The 23352-nt window shown below is 43.9% G+C and overlaps 1 protein-coding gene across 2 annotated transcripts in view; it reads right to left on the bottom strand.

Moving 5' to 3' along the window:
* LOC138582894 (urotensin-2 receptor-like) overlaps positions 1–23352 on the bottom strand; it is a 491025-nt gene that overhangs the window by 243828 nt on the left and 223845 nt on the right. The window lies entirely within an intron of this gene.

Here is a 23352-nt window from a genome sequence, read left to right on the forward strand (position 1 = left end):
GTGCCATTATATGATTTGCTCACTATGCCACTGTATAGCGTTTCTTGTTGCCTGTAAATTGCCTAGTATTGACATGCATTTACTTATTACTGCTGTATAACGTAGTATGGACTATCCCTAAACCAAATGTATTTAACATATTGCTCTAAACTGATTTTAGTGGTTTTATACATGCAGTGCTAACATAATTATTGTTGCCTATACGTGCTATGACATATGAATTCAGCTGCCTCTAAGATGATGATACAGACTGTTTTAAGTGGCTCACTACATTCCTTGCAAATATCTCTCAGTTCACATTGACGTGTTGTGCAATTTGATTCTGCTGTCTGTGCCATGCCTACATAATCCTAGTTGCTTTGAATGTGTTTTCTTGGGTTGGCTAAGCCACATTTAGCTGACTTATTACCTGCTGCGCCTAAACTGCAATAGCTGCCTCTCACGTGCTTGCCCAATTGATTCTGCTGTCTTTTGTTCATGCTGCCATTTAATCTGTCATTTGTTGACAGTCACTCCCACATAATGGTATAAAACTAACTTAACTGCCTATTACGTGCCTTTTGAACGCAATCTGAGCACTTAGCTTTAGTTGCACCTACATAAGGGCACTAAATGAATTTAACTTGCCACTACATGTCACGTGCTTTGCGAAAATACGTTCATCGCTGCCTGCGTGTGCTGTCCTAGAATAACGCTGCTGCCTAACTATGTGAACACGATTTTAGCTGGAGTCTACATAGGGTTCCACAACAAATGGCCTGAGGAATTGCCTCATCGCCTATCAATACCTTTACACTTGCTCCCTAAGTCTACACCTAATAGATTTCCCAATTTCTAGTGCAATCATTACGTAAGAGTACAGCTCTTTATATTACAGTGCTTCTTCTCCTCTGTGCCCTCGACCTCCTAATATGCTTCTGGGCCACCCAGCATTACCTTCACAGATGTTATACACACTCATCACCATATTAGCCTGGGCTCCTTTACATACTTCCCACTTACAGATCGCTAGCTCCAATACACCCATATCTCCCATTGGCAGAATGACCAGTCTTGTTGTTAGTCGCTCTCTGCTTCAGCCACCACCACAGATACCTCCCTCACACAGCAACACAATGGGATGGTTTCAGGCAAGGGAAACATTACTCAGTGACTCACCCACACTTACTAAGCCTTATCTAAATTCACCCGCCTTATGGCTTGAACATTTCGCCAAGAAACCTCTACCTAACCAACCCTGCACTTTGCACCTAAGAAACTACAGACTGGGCTCTAGAACTCCCTGTATAACCAGTTGCACACAGAAACATTGCACCCTGACCAAATTACCTACCCTGAGTCACAGTCACTCTGTGCCTTTTCAACTCATTCCAAACCTATCCCCAACATCCTACCACATAATCCTAAAGTCACGCCTATCACAGGAGCGTTGATCAATGCGAGGTCTCTCCCTGCTCACGCATTGGACATTGCAGATCTCATAAAGACTCAAGATCTTCATTTTATTGCCATAAAAGAGACCTGGCTCCATGCAGCCTCCGGACCACTTCTCTTGCTCGCGATACCAACAGACTACTCTATTGCTATATGTGACCATAACACCTCACAATCTAGAGGGGGCGGAGTGGCCTTCAAACATAAAAATTCACTTGGGATTAGAGCAATGCCTAGCCAAAGGTTTCCCTCATCTGAGATACTTTCAGTCAAGCTTCCTATCTCGCCTAATCAAACTGCCACTTTACATTTTATTTACATACCCACATCCTTTGGGGAAGACATCACATCCCTATTACTAGAGAACTCAAAAACGAAATCTCAAATCATCATACTGGGCAACTTCAATTTAGGTTTCCAAGATCCGAATGATCCCACTGCGGCTGATCTTGAGAATACCTTAACTGACCTGGGGTTCACTTACCACATTTTTAACCTACTCACACTAAGGGCGGACACTCGACTGATTAGCAGACTCCAATTGCAACATTAGCCTTCAGACCAATGCACCATGCGCTTGGTCAGACCATCACATTGTTACCTTCAACATAGAAGCTCTGCAAAGCCTCAAACAATCTATTGCCCACTAGAAATAAAAGCCACATAACAAGAGACAAACTTTTCCCACTCATTCTTCCCTCCCTTAGCAAAGCTGCTGCTACATGCTCTGATCCTTCAATGCTAGCAGAAACATATAATCATGTTATGCTCACAGCATTGAACTCAATTGCCCCAATCAAACTTAGGAAATCCAAAACTCGTGCACACCTCAACGCATGGTTCACACCACATCCGAGAGTGCTACGAAAAGAAAAACGTAATGCTGAAGCCCGCTGGAAAAGTCATCCTTCTGATGCCCATAAGGACGGCTTCATTATAGCCTCAATTAATTACAAAGAGGCTATCTTCCAGGCCAAAAAATACATCTTTAACAAACGTATAACGCAAGCAGAATCTAACACCAAAGAATTATTTAAGATCCTGAAGGAACCTGAATCACCTGCTACTCCCCCTGATTTTTGCATTAAAGAAAACAAATGGTGCTCGAACATACAGAAAGCACTTCTGGACAAAATTGCTACACTCCAAACTAAAATCAAAGCTAAGCAAAATTGCCTACAAACAAACAAACAACGTAATACTCTTACGTCTGTAATCCCTCTGGCCATGCCTAACATCAAACCTTTCAGCTTCTCCCCACTCACTATCGCTGAAGTTGAATATATCATTAATAAAATCAAACCTTCCAATTGCCAAGGCTTTCCATGCGCTAGCCCATTTCATTACTGCCTTTATAAATTCATCCTTCAAAACAGGTATAGTACCAGACAACCTTAAGGATGCCTGGGTTATCCCTTTGCTTAAAAAACCTTCCCTTGATCCTATCTTACCTACCAATTACAGGCCTATTACCACTGTCCCATGCATGCTCAAAATATTGGACCGTGCAGCCTACCTCCAGATACAGGACCTCCTGGAAGTTAACAATCTTCTTGGCTTAAGGCAATCGGACGTCCGGCCTAGGCATGGGACGGAAACCGCCCTTATCGATCTAAAAACACAGTTTAAGGTATTGAAAGACAACGGGAAAATAGCCTTGCTATTATTACTTGATCTTACAGCGGCATTTGAATTGGTTAATCACCACATCCTCTGTCAGCACCTTATATCTGCCGCTCATTTTTCAGACACTGCCACCTCATGGATCAGATCCTTCTTAAGCAACAGATCTATGCAGGTCTTCTCTCCGTCAGCATCTGCTGAGCCTGCTCCCATTAACTGTGGTGTACCTCAAGGGTCCTATGTGTCACCAACCCTCTATAATGTGTTTACCAAACCTTTGTTTGATGCTCTTGACTATCTGGGTGACTTGTATGCTAACTATGCTGACGACACCCAGATACTCATACCCATCACATGTGATTATGCAGTGGACACTAAAGCCCTGAATGATGTCTACCAGGTGATTCAAGCTTGGATGGCACAACATGAGCTTTGCCTCAATGATGACAAGACGCAATTACTTATTCTGGGTTCACACCAACGTCTCAATAAACATGACCCTTCCTTCATGTCTCATCATTAATGGGAACGTCATCAAGGTCTCTAAGGACACCAAAACCTTAGGAATCTACCTAGATTCTACACTATCACTATGCAGACAAACCAATTATGTCTGCTCAGCATTGGCATACACATGCAAACTTATCGTTGCCTGCAGACCATTCTTGAGTACTCCAAACTGCATTACCTTGGTGAGAACACTTGTTATGTCCAGGATTGATTATTGTAGTGCCCTTTACCTAGTGGCTAGTCAATCTATCCTAAACAAACTGCAAGTCACCCAGAATAATGCCATCAGAGCAGAATTAAACATACCGAGAAACCATCATATCTCGAACCACAGGCACAACCTACATTGGCTCCCTGTTAAGCAAAGAATTTCCCTGAAATCACTTGCCTTGACTCACAAGTGCCTTTCCCACCAGGTACCGATCTACTTAGCCAACCAACCTACAGCACACATGTCTACCCAGCCCATGAGAGCAACCCAAGCACAAAGTTTACACATCCCTAGGTTTAAACTTCAAAAAGTGGATGGCGCTAGCTTCCCGGTCTTTGCCTCTAAGTTATGGAATACCCTTCCTAATGCTATTAGAACCAATCCTTCCTTCCAAGTCTTCAAGAACAAAACTAAAGGATGGCTATCCGCACAAAACATATGAGACTTCTAATGTCACTCTTTGGCTTTCACCAATCTGTCACACACCTTAGAACTTTGATGTATATTTATAATGAGTGTATTCCCTTTGCATCCATCTCTTGTATGCTGATTATTTAACTGGTATGTTTACTGTGGGATGTTTTTACCCATGCATCATAGCCCTACCATAAAACTGTGCAGTACTGGCATGGAAAACATCATGATGGCTAGAACTCCCCAGAGAGTGCACAGGGAAATCATGAAGAATAGGCTGCCACCCATTTTTGCCTATGTTGTGAGCACAGGAGGGCACTGCCTAAAACCACCATTGGGCTACCCACACAGTAGCCTGAAACCATTGGGAATGGCAATGCTGATTGCCAAAAAGCAACTCAGAACTGTGGGGAATTAATTTTCTTAATCCCAAAAATGGTTGCATTACCAGTACTCACCACTATCAGAAAGCCGGCGTTTTAAAACCACCAGACTTTGTGTAAAACTGAACAAATTAACCGAAACCAGGCCAATGAAAGACTTGCTAAGAGGTGTATACAATGTAAAGCTATATTCTGAAATGACTTGAAGGAAGTAATTATTTAATGTATATGTAAAAATTGTAAGTGATTTAAACTGGGAACAAAAAGTGACATTTAGCTGAAACCTGGCTTAATGAAACTGGATTCTGCCCGACAACTACCCCCGACAAGAGTTGAAACCTGCTCAGCCACTCTTACCCTTGCCAAAAGGAGTTGACACCTCTCTGATTAGATTAGGGGTGGAGCACCTGGGAACTGGAAGGGACAGAACAATGCAACTCCCTTGACTCAGGCAAATGTTATATTGGGGGCGTCGTAAATAAAAATAGTTTCCTCTTGGGAGAAACTGGGGGGCAGCTGTGCCTCTGTGAACAAGCTGGCTTGGGGGAAGTGGATAAACCAGTTATTCCACCATGTGATGTGGGAAGCCACACCCCTGTTTGACCAGGGCATAATTTTAAAAAGATATATAATTCTGACAAGTCCGCACTATGAGTTATCTAAGTAATATCATTATTTTTGTGATTTTTCGGTGCACATTTTAAGAGGTGTTAGGACCCTGTGGTGTATTCTGGGGGGTTGCTAGTGGAAAATAGGGTCTTACTCCAAATGTCTGCATGTTAAAAATCTGACACTTTATCATCTCTAACCCATATCCCTGGTGCACATTTGTGTAAAATCTGGAAAGGTTTAGAGGTTGTTATCTGGATGAAAAGGGGAGAATTCTGTCATCAGTGGACACGACATCGTACAAAGACAGGGATCGGATGGTTTGGTGCTACAGAAAATATGTTAACTGGACCTATAATATTAGAAAATGGTACATAGATAAATATGTATTTGGGTCAGAAACAGATTTGTGTGCAATCTGACAAGGGGAGGTTCCTCGGACCATAAAACCTACACCATCACTCTGACTCACATTTCCTTCCCCCAATCAAGGGAGAGAGGAGGAATTGGCCAATGATAAGTGAGAGGGGCAGGTTTAGTTATGACAAACGCACACACCCACTTTCCAAAACACATAAAAAGAGACTGCTGGGACAGGTAGGGACATTCAATTCCATTTGCTGCGGAGCATGCTGACCGACGACTTCACATCCAGAGATCCAGACTTCAAATCCATCAATCTCCAGAACCTTTAGCAGAAATTAACTCCAGAATTTGTAGCAGAGAGGCCTGAATCCACCAGCTGAATCCTCTTCAGCAGGCCTCAAAACTAACCAAACTATTCAACAGCCGGGCGAGCTGTTTGAATTTTTGCCGAGAATTTTTGCAAGAACCTGTAGCTGTACCCAGAAAGCAGTGTTACCTCCAGAATCCAGCGAGGCTAGGCCAGCAGAGCAGAGCTGGCCCAGATCGCTGTGAGCAGAACCGGTGCCTGATTGACCCGCCGAACATACAAAACCGCAGCCGGACGTGTAGACCAGATCCGTGACGAGGCCTAGTTCAAATTTATATTGTGAGTACCTAGCAGCACTGTGCAGAACCAATCACTTAGTTAAAATAATCTAATCCAAACTATTGTAACCTAAGTAGAACAGCCTCCTAGAAATCGTGTCATCTGTCATTTTTAAAGCTGCACAACTGTCACCTGTCAATTCTGCAGCTGCAAGCTGTCACCCGTCATTTTGAGTTTACTTTAAATCCGAAAAACTACCTTTATTAAATAGGAACGAGATTTAACCTTCTTCTGAAAGCTTAGAATCCAAGCTTTCCAACAAGCCTAGAACTGACTTCCTACTCCTTATACTTTTTCCGCAATCGAGATTCATGCACTCGTGAAATTTACTGCTATTTGCGATTTTGGCTCAATTTCTCCACTTGTCAAAATAGCAGCTCCATTCTTTCTTTTGTTAAAATCCGTTTGCAACTTGGTAATAACTCCTAGAGCATTGTTAAAGTGAGCCTGAACTAATAAAACATAGCCATCACCAACCCTGAACCTCTAGAGGGAATTAAAAGCAATTTAACACCTTTTCACTTCCTTGCAAACCACATTAAAGTAATTTGCCGGTGTTTAAAACTCATACCTGTTTTCCCTAAGCTTGCTGGGAGAACTGGAACTGTGTATTGCATTATAAAGTGTGATTTGTTGGGATTCTTGAAGACTGTGTGCTCTCCTTCCATTTCTGGTATTGCATAGGGGGGGAGTGAATTGTCAAAAGAAAAAGTGATCATATTACCTTTTGCTAAAATCATAACAAGTTATTTCTGTACTGCATTTTATTCCACCTTGCGTTTCCTTGAACCATATAAAGCATTCTTTCCCACCTTGTTCTTCTGTTCCTATTCATAGTTACCTCTGGCTGATTACTGCTCATATTCACTAGTGTAATATCCATTATCAATATATTCATAGAAGTGTGATATATATATTGTTTAAATTTTCAAATAAACCTTTTAATTTGCAAAACAAACCTACTTCTTGGCTCAGTGGGGTCAGAGGGATTCTAAGAGGGGGGTGTTATACAAGGGTTGTCATCCAGAGTACTGAACTGGATATAAAAATACATCAATAAGGGTTTTCCTCAGCATCCCAGACTAGGCATTGATTTAGCTGTAGTGTTGATTGAATATCGCTTACATTACTCCCTGTTGGAACTTCCTGTACTCCTATGCTCCATTAGTTAGAGGAACTGTCTGCATATCCCTCGTGCCTGTACATGCTATATTACATATATTGGTGTCTTACCTGAGTCCTACCTGCATGTTTATTGTAAGCGGGTAGAGTCTGCTATTCTATGTATGTAAACATAACATTGCCTCCTATGTTATGCGCCCAGATGCCTGAGGGCCCGGTGCGCTATACAAATAAACAAAATACAAATACAAATCCTGCAGACAAATTACATCATAGCTTCCAATGTTCGTATCTCCTTTACAAAACAAATGGGCGAAACCCCTGGTGTTCCTGCTCGCCAAAAACAGGGGTTTGACATCTGGGTTTTCTTGGCATTATGGAGCATTGATTTTATCTGCCAATAAACCCGCCCACCACTTCCAATTCTCCTCTATTCCCTCTTTTTCTTTCAATCTCTTGTACCTCTCTTGTGTATTTGAATTAACTGCTTTCACAGAAATCTTCCGACCCTGTATCTCTACGTTTATATAAAGCCCTTTCTTTTTCATCCACTTTTACAAATCTCAATGGCGAGGTTCTTCCTGGTTCCTTCTTGATGCTAAGTTGATTTCCTTTCTCAGTGGTGTTGGCTCTATAAGGTCAAGGCCCAATGGCCTCATCCGGCGAGCGTCGTCATTTAATAGTTGAGTCATCAAAGGTGTGGATGAATAAAGAACCACTTTATCCGTCCTCTTCTCTTCAAGGAATTCAATTATAACCAGGTCATCAGAGGTTAACAATCTTAAACTTGGCACATGATGAAGCAATCAAATCACATTAGCCCTGTTCAAAAGGAGGCCATCATCAGCAGGTATCATTCTTTCCAAGATCAGGCCATCATATTGGTTAATTTGAGATGTTCTTGTCATCCTTGTTTGGTTATCTGTATCATTGTTTGTGTGTGAGCATAGATCTTTACCAAGTTTATTTTCCCTTGACCTTGTCCTTTGCTTATTTATTTTCAGAGGCAAAGTCATGTAATTATCATCTTTTTCAGGAATAAATACTTCCTCAATTTTATACGAGACTTTTGCTCGCTCTATTAAATGCTCTTTCTTGTCTGACGTGGTCTCTTTAACAAGGCCCTCATCACTCTCTCTTCTCCTTTCTTTTGATGTTTTTATTGTGGACATCACCTCTTTGTCCTTATTATCTAAATTTGACCTGTTCTCAACTTCACTTCCCATTTCATGTGCGATAAGGGTGCCTTGTTGATTTTTTTTGGTTTCAGTCAATCCCTTATGTTTGTCAGTACTTGTTGTATGTTTCATTTCACTCCCCTGATTGCTTTTACCCATCTGATGTTCAAGCACCTCATCATCCTGCCAACTCACATGGGAGTTTCTGGACTGACCTTTTTCTTCTAATATTCTTTCTGTAGGCATCCCCCCCTTATTTGACAGTTCTTGTAGTTGCTTAGGTCCAATTCGCCTTTTTTCCCATACTGGATCCTGCTGGTTAAATCCATCTCAGTATGGCTGGCCTCTGAGACTTGTGTGGATTCCTCAATCTCATGGAGATTGTTCTCTTTATCTTAGTCGAGAGAAGAAGCTGTGTATGTTGATAAATCTAAAAGATCTACCAATTCTGTATCTTCCTTCTCTTCATCAGTTTGTAAAACTTCTTGTGTATATCTCTTTGAAGATAGTTTTGAAAGTGTTTTTTCCTTTGTCGTTATTCCCTTCCAAGTTAGTGGCATACAAAGTTTTCATTTTGACGGTTGCTTTTGGCAAAGTAATGTTGTTAATAAAGGTCCAACTTCGATTGGACTTATGTCTTGGTGGAATTACCTGATTCTTTGATTTCATTAGAGGGTTGTTCTTGTCCGAATTTCCTCTTATCGAAATAGTTTTCCTATTTTATTGATTTTTTACTGTAGGGATTCCTTTCATTATCCTGTCCTCTGCATAGTTTTTTGATTTAAAACAAATTTCACAAATCTTCTGTGAGGGTTTGTTTCCATCATTTCGAGCCTCTATTTTATTAGTATTATTCATCAAATCATCAAATGTTACTTCGGACCTTCATTTGTTCCTTCAACTTCTGTAATAATTTCTGGCCCTTTTGTTGTGATCGTACTTCTTCGTCTTTCCGTTTTTGATCCCTGTGTCTGAGGCATATCCATGTATACGTCAGTCTCTGATGTAATTGGCTCACCCACTCCACAAGTAGCCAATAGGATTTCCGGTAGGCGTGAGCCGGCCCTCGAGAGAAGGCATGTAGAAAAGGCTCGGCTCCTGACTCAGCTGACCGGCTTGCCGAGCTGCGGCTGCTCCGGGTCCCTAAACTCTGCCTCCTGCCTGCAAGCCTGGGTCCCGTTTACACGGTATGACACTGATTTTTCAATTTGCACGAAAGTGACCACCACATCACTCTCACAACTCGAGACATGAGACTTTTAAAGTTCCCACCTACGAGCACCCGACTACATTAATGACTAAATTGCACACAGCACCTGTCACGGATTAACCTGCCACTGCATGCTACCCCTCACCTGATGGTATGCTTCTCTAAATGATTGCCTGCCACATGGAACAAGCTACCCATGCTGTTGCCTCTTGTCCCCACCCTCCGTGGGTTACGCGCTAGGAATACTGAGCCTCTTGTTTACTCTGATAGACACCCGTCTGTACTACTCTATCACATTGAATAACTTCTGCCCTCCTTCCATATATATATATATATATACACACACTGATAAATAGTCATCTGCATGTATGTACTACCTAGCTAAAACTGCCACGCATGTGATTCTTGCTCCTTAGCCTTGTATTGCATTCTGCCTGATTTGCATCTTGCATAACCACTGTGCCTTAGCCCTGACTCGCATCTTGCCTGATTACCATGCCTTAGCCCTGCATTGCCTTTTGCCTGACTACTGAGCCTTAGCCTTGTATTGCATTCTGCCTAACTACTGAGCCTTAGTCTTGTATTGCATTCTGCCTGATATTGTCTCCAGCTGTACTGACTGCACTGCTAGTATTGATCCTACTCTCTAGTAATTGCATATTGCCCTTAGTGCTAACAGCCACTCCAGGTTATTACTGCACTAAGGAATAAACACCAGTTAGACTGACTACTCCTGACTGCCACCCCACTCCAACATGCACATTCTGCCGCTACTCATATGCATGCTAGGCACCTTGCTCACACGTGTTCGTAGGCCAGGTCAAGATACCCACGTGTACAACAGCAGCATTAATTCCAGCACCATAGACTTCCTGCATAGGCCCTCCCAACACACCACAATCGCAGCCATGCACACCACTACACTGCACTCCAGACTATTCAGACTTAGGAACCGCTCTCAGCCTATGAACCTTGCCACCATACCCTCCTCTATCTCACTCAGAAATAAGCACCTAGGATCGAGGACCACCCGCAAAGCTAACAACAATCACCTCTGCCCAACTAATTCCAGCAATAACAGCACCAAGGTGCACCACCAGACTCCCTCCTACAAGAATACCAAACAATCCTCTTCATCTCTTAAATCAGAAATTAATGAACCTACCAAAACTAACCACCAACACCGTCGCTACAGATGCGCCCTACTCAATGTTCGCTAGCTCAATGCCCATGAGCTAGAAGTTAATGATCTTATCACCAACCAAGATTTAGACATATTGGCCATCACGGAAACCTGGCTCCACGAAGCCTCCGGCCCAGCCATCACAATCACACTGCCCAAAGGTTACTCTATCCTCAGACAGGACAGGCTAGCCAAAACAGGAGGAGGAGTAGCCCTAATATTCAAAGAGAGCATATCTATCAGACCCATACACCACCAGGGAGAAGGAAAAGTAGACATCTTATCCGCCAAAATAGCCTTATCGCCTAACAGTACAATAAATATACATGTGGTTTACCGCCCTCCAGGAACTCTGTCCGACTTCATAGGAAAAGTTACCCACCTCATAGGAAACAATTTTAAAAAATCCACCAAAACACTTCTCCTAGGCGACAACAATCCAGGTTTCAACGACACCAATGACAAAACCGCCACATCCTTCTCAAAGGACCTTAGTGACCTTGGCTTCTCTTTAAGTCACTTCTCACACACATGTAAAAGGTTGCATCTTAGATTGGATTATAGACCACAACTGCGACACAAACATGGTTTCCAATACTGCCCTCCCATGGACAGACCATAACTGCCTGCTATTCACCATCCCCACAACGCCATGCGCCAAGCCCACCACTCCAGCACCGGCCACAGTAGCCAAAAGCGCAAAAAACTCACTGCAGAGAACATCAGTGCATATCTCAACCCCCCATGCCTAGCACCACCATTCTCTCCCGAGCCTGTCATACTAGCGGAATTATTCAGTGACACATTGACTAATGCCATCAACACAGTCGCCCTGCTAGAAAACAAAAAAGAAAATAAATCCTTCCACTCCAACTCGTGGTTCACAGAAGAGCTACTGAACCTGCGCAACTCCAAACGGCAAGCGCTAAAAACCTGGCAGGCTAACCCCTGTGACACCACTAAGGATATCTTCCGAACCATCACTAAAAAATACAAAGAATCTATCTTCAAAGCCAAATCAGAATCCTACAACAACAGAATCTCTTCGGCCAACTCACAATCTAAAGAGCTATTTACCATCTTTAAAGAATTAACAGTACCTCCCACTTGCACGGACAAAATTGTTAAAGATGCAGCCTGGTGCTCCAGCATACAAGCTGCCATGCTAAAAAAAATAGAACTCCTCCAGAACAAAATCTCTGACCATTACAAAGCATTACCTAAACAGAAGCACCAAAAGCAGACCCACCACAAACGCTCAGGCATCATCCATCCCAATTTCTCCTTCTCTGAAATATCTGAGACAGACGTCTTAGACATCCTAAAACATCTCAAACCATTGCTATGCAAGGGCGATGTATGCCCCCCAAAAATTATCAAAGAATGCGCGGAGCAGCTTGCTCCACTAATCACTGCCTTCATAAACGCCTCATTCAAAACAGGTAGTCCCCAACTGCCTCAAAGAGGCGTGGGTACGTCCACTCCTAAAAAAACCTACATTAGACCCCTCCCAACCAAATAATTATAGACCAATTACAACTGTCCCATTTCTTCTTAAAATATTAGATAAGGCTGCCCACAGGCAAATCCAACTGTACCTCGAAACCAACTCTATCCTTGGTAAGAGACAATCAGGGTTCCGCAAAGGACACAGAACGGAAACCGCATTACTAGATCTGAAAAACCAAATCACTTCCATCCTTGACATGGGTAAGCCTGCCTTACTCCTGCTCCTAGACCTCTCAGCAGCGTTTGATCTCGTTGACCATAACCCCCTCACCAACCACCTCACACATGCTGCGCACTTCTCCAATCACGCAGCGACTTGGATCAGGACCTTCCTACAAGGCAGAGCCATGAAAGTGTTCTCCAATTTAGCAAACGCTGAACCCACTATCATACACTGTGGTGTTCCCCAGGGATCCTGTACTGCCCCTACGCTTTGCAATCTATTTACAAAGCCACTCTTTGATCAACTGGATGCACTTGGGATCACATACACAAACAATGCTGATGATACCCAGGTGCTCCTTCCTCTCACGGGGAGCTATATCAAAGACACCTCTACCCTTCAACAAATTTACTCCACAATCCAAGCTTGGATGGCCACCAATGGATTATGCCTCAACGGGGATAAAACTGAAATCCTCATTCTCAGACAAAAATCCACGCTAGCCAAACTGAGTCCAACCTATCAAAACTTCTGCATTGACAACTATATCATCCCAGTCCTTTCGTCAGTTAAAACGCTCGGGGTCCACATTGATGCTACACTATCTATGGATAAGCAAGTTAGCACCATTATATCAGCCTACGCTCTGAGTACCAAACTAATCAATGCCATAAAGCCGTTTCTAACACAAGACAACTGCCTCTCCATTGCAAGAGCTACAATAGGAGCTAAATTGGATTACTGCAATTCCCTCCTAGCGGGGACATCAATAGAAATCTCAGCCAGACTCCAAACCACTCAAAACAACTCTCTTAGAGCAGCCCTAAGTATTCCCAAAAGAGAGCACATCTCCCAAGCAAGAAAAAACGCTCACTGGCTACCAGTTACAGACCGAATCACCTTCAAGATTCTCTCCACCGCACACAAATGCATCAACCTAACAGCGCCCTCCTATCTATCTGACTCTCTAGTCAGAACACAATCCACGAGACCCACTAGACTCGAGTACACCAACCAACTCACAGTGCCCCGAATCACCAGGGCCAAGGCAGGAGGCCTAGGATTCCCCTATCTGGCACCTAAACTCTGGAACACGTTACGCACAGCCCTCAGAGCAGAAACCTCTCTTCAGGCCTTCCGAAAAAACCTAAAAACTACACTCTTCAACTAGCTGCTAGCTCACTATACTTACTTGCGCAGTACTATGATATCTGCTCCTATGCGCTACAAGCCACAATGCCATCTCATGCTGTATGTATGTGTTTACGTGACCACTGTAACTAAGATATGAATATCCACTGTAACTAGTGCCACAATGCCCACGGCTGCTGTTCGCTTAACAAATGTGAATAAATAAATAAATAAATAATTCCAACAGTCTGTCCCTCTTGAGTTACAATGTCTACAAAACCTTCATTAGACTCATCAGGTAGTTGCTTCATATCAGTTTGTGTTTCCTCTGAATTCTCCTTCTTGGGGCCACAAAATCTGTCAAGTGTATGTCCGTCGAATCAAATGCTCCAGAAGCTCTTCTGTTTGCCTTTTCCTTAATGATAGGATCAGGTATAGTATGCAACAAGTTTGAAACTTTTTTTGTACTATTGTCTAAACTATTTTGAATTCCCTTTATAAAACCCTCCACAAAGGTCATTTTTGAAAGCAGTGTTGCTAACATTGTAGTTTGATCTTTCAGTTGGTCCCCAATTTGTTCATATAGTTTCTTGAATGGGCCATTGTAGTTACCAGAGTCGAAATTGTTAAAAAATCTATTTCTCTTGGTTTCCCTTGAACGGGTTCCATTTGATATTGAATTAGGTCTTCTTTATCAGTTTCGGTTGTTGATAACAGAGTCTTTTGTCCACTCTCTTGTATCTGAAGGTTCCTCCATTGACTTTGTTCTGCATCTTTTGTGCTTCCCATTTAAGTTCCTAGGAAAGGTTGCTGTTTTCATTGACTGTGCCGGTTTCATGGGCAGTTTTTGAGAGTGTGCCAATTCTTTGTGTTCTTCAAACTCCTTTTGTGCATTCAAATTCTTTTCTCTTTTGCTATTAGACCCATGTTGTTGTGTTCCACTGGGTAACTCCTTTCAGGATAAACATCACCCTTTTCCATCACCATAGTACTTTCTAACAACAATTGGTCAGGAATTTCTTTCACCCATTGGCTTCTGTGGGCAGCAGGCAATACGCCTGAAAGTTGGGGGCCTTAGGTGCTGGCATTGGGTTTTAATAAAAGAAACAATGGCAAGTTTGGTGATCATTCGGCCTTAATCCTATTGGTTTCAATATCTTCTTTTCAATTCCATGTCGGGTGCTGCAGTTCTTTGCACCTATCATTGACCCAGATTTCTCAATGGGGTTTTTACCCACTGATTTTTCTTTGGAATAACCGCCTCTTTCAGTGTCCAGCGGCCAGGGGCAGCCTATGCTGTCAAGAGGTCGCGTCTCCATAGCTGGCATAGTCATATGAGTAATTTTTTGATCACTCCTTGCACTACTGATCACCTTTGAGCCAGTCAGCATCTTGGATTCCTTGGTATAAACTAGGCCGCTGTCTTGGTGTATAGGCCCCCTCTCTATTGCAGACATCTCTTGATTGCTTACAATAGGATACGGCATCTTACATGCTGTATTAATATCTACTGCGGATGCAGTTGCTAGATGTGTATTTTTTAGATAGACTCTCTTCAGCTTCTGCAAAAGCATTTAGTTGTGGTTTCCCTTTAAGCGATCCCCCAGACTGCAGTGATTTCGCGGTATGCTCCCTTTTTCTTTCTTGTTCGGGAGTGTTAGAATCTAGGCATATTATTTCCAGTGTGTAAACTGTTTCGGGTTGCTCTTCTCTTCTATCATGATGCGTACGTGGCAAATGTAATTCCTCCATCTGGTTACCATTCATGCAGAGGGCCGTACTCGTATTTATAATGACCTCAACCATGAACAGATATACAGTTCTTCTCGGGTCTGCATACAGTCTTTTCTCCCCCTGTTGGACTGACCTTCTCTGACGTTGATGTCGATGCCGACCTCCATCGATGTTCCATTTTCGATGCTGGGCTGTTCACAGTCGCTTCAGTCTCAATGGCTGTTATGGCTGCATTCCGGGGGTTGACATCTTTCTGAGCGGTCTGCTCCATCACTTTTTCTGTCACCAAATCCATCGGCAAAGTATCTCTGCTCTCCGCCATCCTGCCCGGACTGCCTTGCCTGCCACACCTCTGCTCACAACTCCCAGAACGTGCCGCATTGTGGGCTGTGTTGAAGACCTCCTCCTTAAACGATTGGAACTGTAGAAAGACTGCAACTGGTAGCTGAACACAGACGCACAGTGGCAGCATCTCCTGCCTGGGCTGCCAAACCTCTGCTATATGTTCACATTTGCTTGTAAAACCGATGCATTTTGCAATTCCTTCTAAAATATATGTGCCGCAATAGGCACTGTTCGTGGGTGGGTTCAGACAGGTCGTTTGTTTGCATTCATAGCAGAAGTAGGGGCCATTCTCTCACATGTACAATATCAAAAGTGGGCAGCCATGAACACACAGCTCAGTTTTCTAATAACACTTGGCAGAAAAAGCATAGAGGGCCAGATTCATAGAAAATGTGCATAAATCCTACAAAGTCCCTTGCGCCGAAAACGACTTTGCACATCCCTGGAATTTTGACAGCAAAGTATACCTATGCGCAAGTATCAGCTGGAACATGACACGCCCCCACACAAAGCAAATCCAGCCACGTATAGCAACCTATGCGCCCTCCTCATCCGTGAAGTAATGCACCCCGGCAATACTCCGTATTAATCCCCCCAATCAAGGAAGCATCTGGGCAACACTGTGTGGGGTCCCCGTAACCATTCAGAGCACCCCATCAATGTGTACTATTTATTGTAAATGTCAGTCCCCAGTAAATCTGCATGCAAACCCCTGAAAAGCATGGATTATCCCTACTACTCTGCATACACACACTCCTAACTGCGATCGACACCCCAACTGTGTGCATGCACCCCCACATTCCTGATCGTACTTTACCTTTGCTCAGTGATTCTGATGGGATTGGGTCCTTCCGCCTGCTTTCAGTTGGCGGTATGATTGGGAGGTTTGCGTGCTAATTCTCCCGATGTGATGTTGCGTGGTCAGATTTATGAATATGCTTGGTTTTGCATGGTGCTGCGAGTGCGATTTCCTCGCACAGGCCGTCCCTCAACATGCTCACGTAATGCCTTGTTCTTCCTCATTCTGCGTAGAGAATAGGGAATATGCATGTTCCGCCGACTATTTAAATTTCTGCGTAGGCCCGGCCCACCCTCCTTGTGGAGTCTCACGCAAGGCAATCAAATGCATCGCAGAACCATGTCGGACCTGCACAGAGCCCCTGCAAAGTCTGGAAAAGTCCTGCAAAGTAGATTCCATGAATCGACAGAGGGGGTTTTGCGCACTGCAAAGTCCCTATTTTCTGCACAAACAAATACATGAATCAGGCCCATAATTTAAATTGACCAAGCCCCTAAAATATTTAGAAGTATCCTGTGATAAAATACTCAAATGAAGTTGTACAAGAATAGCATGAATTCTGTGGGGGTATTCCCACAAAAACACTATACACAAAGTAAAGAAATCAACTGGTGTTTTTAAGTTTAAAAAAGTGTTTCACTTTACAAATGTCTTTCTTGCCGTTTCATGATACATGGCATTACCATTTGCAATCCCTGTGCCCAGCATGCGGGAAGCCCACTTTTGACATACATGCCAACATCCCAATGGTATTCATGGTCAATCTACTCATGATGGGCCTCATTACAAGGTTGGAGGTAACCATGGTGCTATTAGCGCCATGGCTGCCTCCAAAACCTTACCGACTCCACCCTGGTGAATGGAGCTATTACCGCCCCATTCCAAGGTTGGCGGGGCCCGTAATTCCCCATTCACCAGGGCCCTTCCCCATTCCCATTTGAGCCCCTATAGGGCTCAATGGGGAAGGCGCTAATAACGGTACCGCAATTTGCGGTACCGTTATTAGCTCTAAAGTCCCTTTGCGGCTCCTGTCCTTAACACCTGGTAAAAGGCAGGACCCGCAAAGGGAACTCGTAGTAGGGCGGTAAGGGATTACCGGCACCGGTGCCCTTACCGGTGCCGGTAATCCCTTACCGCCCACCGCGTAATGAGGCCCGATGTCTTCTTCAGACAAGAGGAAAGAGCAGGGTAAGCAAAAAAGTGGATGTAAAACCTGACTGTTGACTGGTTGAAGGAACACCAGTAGTAGCCCTACTACAAACAGTTTTAAGTCTGCGAAGGTGCACATTTATAAAATATTGGCTTAAACCGAAATATCCAGAGCCTTAGAGGTTGAAACTAATGGGGGTGGCTAATAGGGTGCCAGTGGGAGGGTGGGGGTCACTGGGCACTGGGGGGTGGGAGGCGTGGGGAGGAGAATGGTGTCCACCAGCTACGAAGAGAGAGGGTGTGTTCAGAAATATTAAACTGTGGACTGATATATGTTAACTAACTATACTGAGATTCTGCTTGTCTGCCTGATGACTTGAACAGGACTCAGACCTTTGAGTCCTTTCTATGCATATACGTCATTGAATGACCAGTATGTACATACCCTTGTCTGCATAATGCCTTGTATGTAAGCATACGTTCCCCCTTGCCCTATAAGTGTAACCGGTTGCAACAGGGCTTGGGGGATTTACAAATACATCCTCCTCGCTTGACATGCACAGTAGGAGAGGGTTCTGAACCTTTGGACCGGATTTACCAAGTGAAGTGGGAGGGTTACTCATCCTTGTATTAGGAAATCATAAAATCATTTTCCTATATTGGGTGTCTGAAGCAAGATCTTTTGAGTTCTAAATTGATGTTACAGTTTGTGTGTAACACAAACTTACAGAATTCGATGTGACTCGTTATGGTCCACATTCAAATTACAGGCACATGCAAGAAATCCACAGCCCCACATTCAAACAGGGGAGGAGAAATGAGTTACACATGTGTACATAAATGTCATTTTTCAATGCAATCTTCCTCTAACACCAATATTTGTTTTTGACATTGGAGAAAATAAACGTTTGAATCTGCTGTTGAACAACAGAAAGAAATTTCGCATAAATGATAATGCCTAAGGATTTAGTGCGCTTTACAAATGCAAAATCAACAATTTGTTAATTTTAATGAACAATGGCAAATCAAGAACGTCTGCCATTGTGCTTTCAGAGAAAGGGTTTTGTGTTGAACACAAAGATGTATGTGCTTTCTGTGTATACACGATTGCGTATACTTAATATTTTAAACTAACTACACTGCTAATACTTTAGAGAAGATGTGTCTTGTTTATAGAACATCCTCTATTTCTTACGATACCAATAGTTTCCATCAATAGCTAGAGCCTTAATAGCGAGAGAGCCGACCCTGTGCTCTTGCTGCAGGAAAGTGAGCATTGCTTTACACTATGAATTCGTGTAATGCACTCAAATGCGGATCAGGGACAAACGGTTAACAACATACATGGACCACGTAGTCCTTTTGCTGGTCCTTGTCAGTGGTCGAAGTGTAAGAAAAGAAGTAGTGGAACTATGTTCCCTGCTAGCCTGCCCCACTCCTCACGAACCCCATTGCCCTGCCACCTCCCACACACAATACAAACCCCCAAACACATTTACCTGTTAAGGGAACGTTTAGTGCAGTGCACTGAAAGTGCACGTTTCACCTTCTTCCTACACTGTTGTTTTAAAACGAAACTGTTCCGGAACGGTTTCTTTTTAAAATAAAAGTATAGGAACTGTAAAGCTTAATTTAAAAAAGTGGAGGACCACCGCTCCCAACCGCTCCCGCTCACTTCGACCACTGGTGCTGTTAATACCTCTTTTCTTATGCATCACAAATACACCATTTCTTTCATACAAACTGTCCTTGGTAACTGCTTCTTAGACAGAGCATAGCTGAAGTGCCCATTGTAGTCACACGCTGTTGCAGCGTTACACAGAGCATAGCTGAAGTGCCCATTGTAGTCACACGCTGCTGCAGCTTTACACAGAGCTTTGCTGAAGTGCCCATTGTAGTCACACGCTGTTGCAGCGTTACACAGAGCATAGCTGAAGTGCCCATTGTAGTCACACGCTGTTGCAGCGTTACACAGAGCATAGCTGAAGTGCATAGCTGAAGTGCCCATTGTAGTCACACGCTGCTGCAGCTTTACACAGAGCTTTGCTGAAGTGCCCATTGTAGTCACACGCTGTTGCAGCGTTACACAGAGCATAGCTGAAGTGCCCATTGTAGTCACACGCTGTTGCAGCGTTACACAGAGCATAGCTGAAGTGCATAGCTGAAGTGCCCATTGTAGTCACACGCTGCTGCAGCGTTACACAGAGCATAGCTGAAGTGCCCATTGTAGGCACACGCTGCTGCAGCGTTACACAGAGCATAGCTGAAGTGCCCATTGTAGTCACACGCTGCTGCAGCGTTACACAGTGCATAGCTGAAGTGCCCATTGTAGTCACACGCTGCTGCAGCGTTACACAGTGCATAGCTGAAGTGCCCATTGTAGTCACACGCTGCTAAAGCGTTACACAGAGCATAGCTGAAGTGCCCATTGTAGTAACACGCTGCTGCAGCGTTACACAGTGCATAGCTGAAGTGCCCATTGTAGTCATACACGCTGCTGCAGCATTACTTTCCACGCTAATTGTAGATTGTGCTTCTCTCTTAAACCCTGCATGACAAGCAGTGACTTCTACAGAGGGGGGGCGCACAGGATTTCCTGCAACATGGAATTTCAATGCAACTGGAATAGTCAAGGTCCTTTTGTTTTTTAAATCGTACTAATTACAAAAATCCGCAACATCAGAGAGCTAAAGCACTCTACAGCCAGGCCTACAGACACCGGTAATTAATGGTGATGGTCACTTGGCTGATCTTTAACCTGCTGTGCTGCATGTGCCCTTGGGTAACCGATATGACGTACGACATTTTGAGAGGCCAAACCAACAATATGGAGCAATGAATGCACTGTCATTTGAATGGAAGGCCGTGGGACTGGCGATAGTGTCCATTGTTGTAATTCATTGTTTACAATCACGTGAACTCTGAGGTAGGTGTGACCCTGGATAGATATTCTCTTTTCTGGATCTTGACTCGGTATTTTGTTTCCAGAATCCAGGAGGTGTACAAGCTGTAAAGTGGATAGAGGGACTGCTGGTGAAACGTCATAAGTCATTAAACAGGACGCACTTCTAATGAGATCAAAGTGGCTAAACAATGTAAAAGCGTAGTGAGGGTGAACAAAGGAAACGCTGGCTGCAATATAACCAAAGACGCTCTCTCTCCTATGTTGTTTTCTTCTTGCTCCCAAACTCTTATACGTACTATCCAGAAAGATGAAGGACTCTACAGGTCTTCTCCAGCATGAGACCTGCACCACCACATATCTACGTCATGTGATAGTACATGAATGTAGGATGATGTGGTCAGGAGAGACCACGTGAGGGGGTGAAATAAAGGAGAGCTAGAAAGCCCGCCAAGGCAGACTCTGACATGGCATCACTGAGTGCGCGTGTGTGTCTCCATTCTTGTCCTGCAGCGCCCCGCCCCTTTAAACATCACACTTACCTTCTTCCAATTGAAATAAGGACAATTAAAACCCTGCCTGCCTTCTGGTCTCTACTTTTATATTGGATTTGGAAACCTTTTTTGCAACGAATACCAATATAGGTCTCGTGCTACACAGTGTTGGCATTAGTGCACGCTATTGATGTTAGGATATTTTCCTTTTTCTTTTAAGGGGCTTCCTCTCTTATTTTGTCTCTGTGTTCCATCCATGGAAGGGGACCTTTTCATAGGTCTGTGCAATATTTCAGGCCGCATGTCGTCAACATTCCAACAAAACGCCTCTGTAAATTCCTGCAATGTGGGAGACAATGTGTGTGGTGTTGCCCCTTTAAGGGTTTCAGCACGCGGCAGTGTGAGTTTGCATTCCGCCGCGTGCCCTATAAATAAAAGTTGCATTCCCAGCTGCCACAGAGCGACCGGGGAGAACACACCAGTGTAGACCTGTAACACTGTGGATCCTCGTAATACGTACCAGATGTTGTCAGAGGAGGACTATACGACATCTGCAATCTTCTGGGCCTCAGGGATTTGCTTCTTCTAAATGTCATTGCCCACAATTCTGGCTATGACCATTGTGATGGTTTATTTATAACACGCTTAATCCCCGGAGATTTCTAAGAACGGGACCGGGGATTGAATCTGTGTTGCTCTGCATCGGCTTGTCTTGCTTCCAAGACGGGCATGTTGCCCCTGATCTATCCCCTTATTATAGTCAGAATGTAATGTTATGTTTCTGTTGAATAGCAATGCATGAAATAGTTCCCCCTGCCTACCGCTGCAATTAAAGGGTTAGGCTGTATGCACTGCCGAGCCCAGGCAAAGGTTAACCGCATAGTAGCATCATTATTTGCGAGCGAGAGGGAATGTAGAGTACAGTCAGTCCAATCTAGTGATCTAATCTGCTACCGACAGCCTAGATTCAAAATCCATACCCTGCATTAAATTCCTGGTTACAACAAAACATTGCTAACAAACGTACTACATATTTTTGAATGATGATAAAACACAACTGGTGTACCCTGCCTGGAGAAAGGTAGGCACCTCTTGCGCTACTCGAGCGCTCCCGCATCCTGAGGCAACTTCACGGCGACTTTGCTTCTCATCCTAGCGCCATCCCTCACAATTGCCCAGCTGCCCCTCCTGCATCCTGAGCACCCAGATCTGCACCGGAGTGCATTATTTTGCCATTGGAAGCCACAAGGCTTACCTCACTTCAAGATGACCACCCGCCATCATTACAGCCTCCTATCCGGCCTCTCAGCACTGCACGCCCTGTGATTGGCTCCCCACCACCACTTACTGCCAATCACAAGCCGGCAGGCTGAGAGCCGGCCCACGCCTCGAAGGTACTCGCCCTAACGCACAGTGCCTGTCCCTCGTCTGTCCTAAGCCGCTAGCCAGGACCCCTGGTCGACTACCACCAGACTCTGCATAACCTCTTAAGGTAATTGATTGACACTATCCCTGTGATCCATTTCACTGAACAGCATTATCTCCGTGATCCGAATGGTCACGTGATCGAATATGCCTTGCCCTGAATTGATTTGCCAGCGATTGAACTGCATTTTAGCCTGTTTTGAGCGGCCACACTATTGATTTGTATTCTGCCTTGCCCTGAATTGATTTGCCAGTTATTGAACTGCATTTTAGCCTGTTTTGAGCGGCCACACTATTGATTTGTATTCTGCCTTGCCCTGAATTGATTTGCCAGTTATTGAACTGCATTTTAGCCTGTTTTGAGCGGTCACACTATTGATTTGTATTCTGCCTTGCCCTGAATTGATTTGCCAGTTATTGAACTGCATTTTAGCCTGTTTTGAGCGGCCACACTATTGATTTGTATTCTGCCTTGCCCTGAATTGATTTGCTAGTGATTGAACTGCATTTTACCCATTTTACCCTGTTTTGAGCAGCCACATTACTGATCTGCACTTTGCCCGGCTATGAACCGCCAGGTTATTGAATTGCCATATCACTGAATTGCATTATACCCTGGTCTAAACTGCCATTTCACTGTACTACAGTATCCCTGTGCCCTAACCGCCATTCCATTGAATTGCATTATCCCCTGCTTTACCACTGTACTGTAGTACCCCGTGATCGGATCTGCCATGCCACGGCATAGAACCTAGCCATTACTGCACCTCTGAACTCCACTGACTTGCATCTGGACATCTAGACTGTCACCC

The sequence above is a fragment of the Ambystoma mexicanum genome, chromosome 3q, assembly GCF_040938575.1.
Source record: "Ambystoma mexicanum isolate Mex_15411 chromosome 3q, UKY_AmexF1_1, whole genome shotgun sequence".
Lineage (NCBI taxonomy): Eukaryota > Metazoa > Chordata > Amphibia > Caudata > Ambystomatidae > Ambystoma > Ambystoma mexicanum.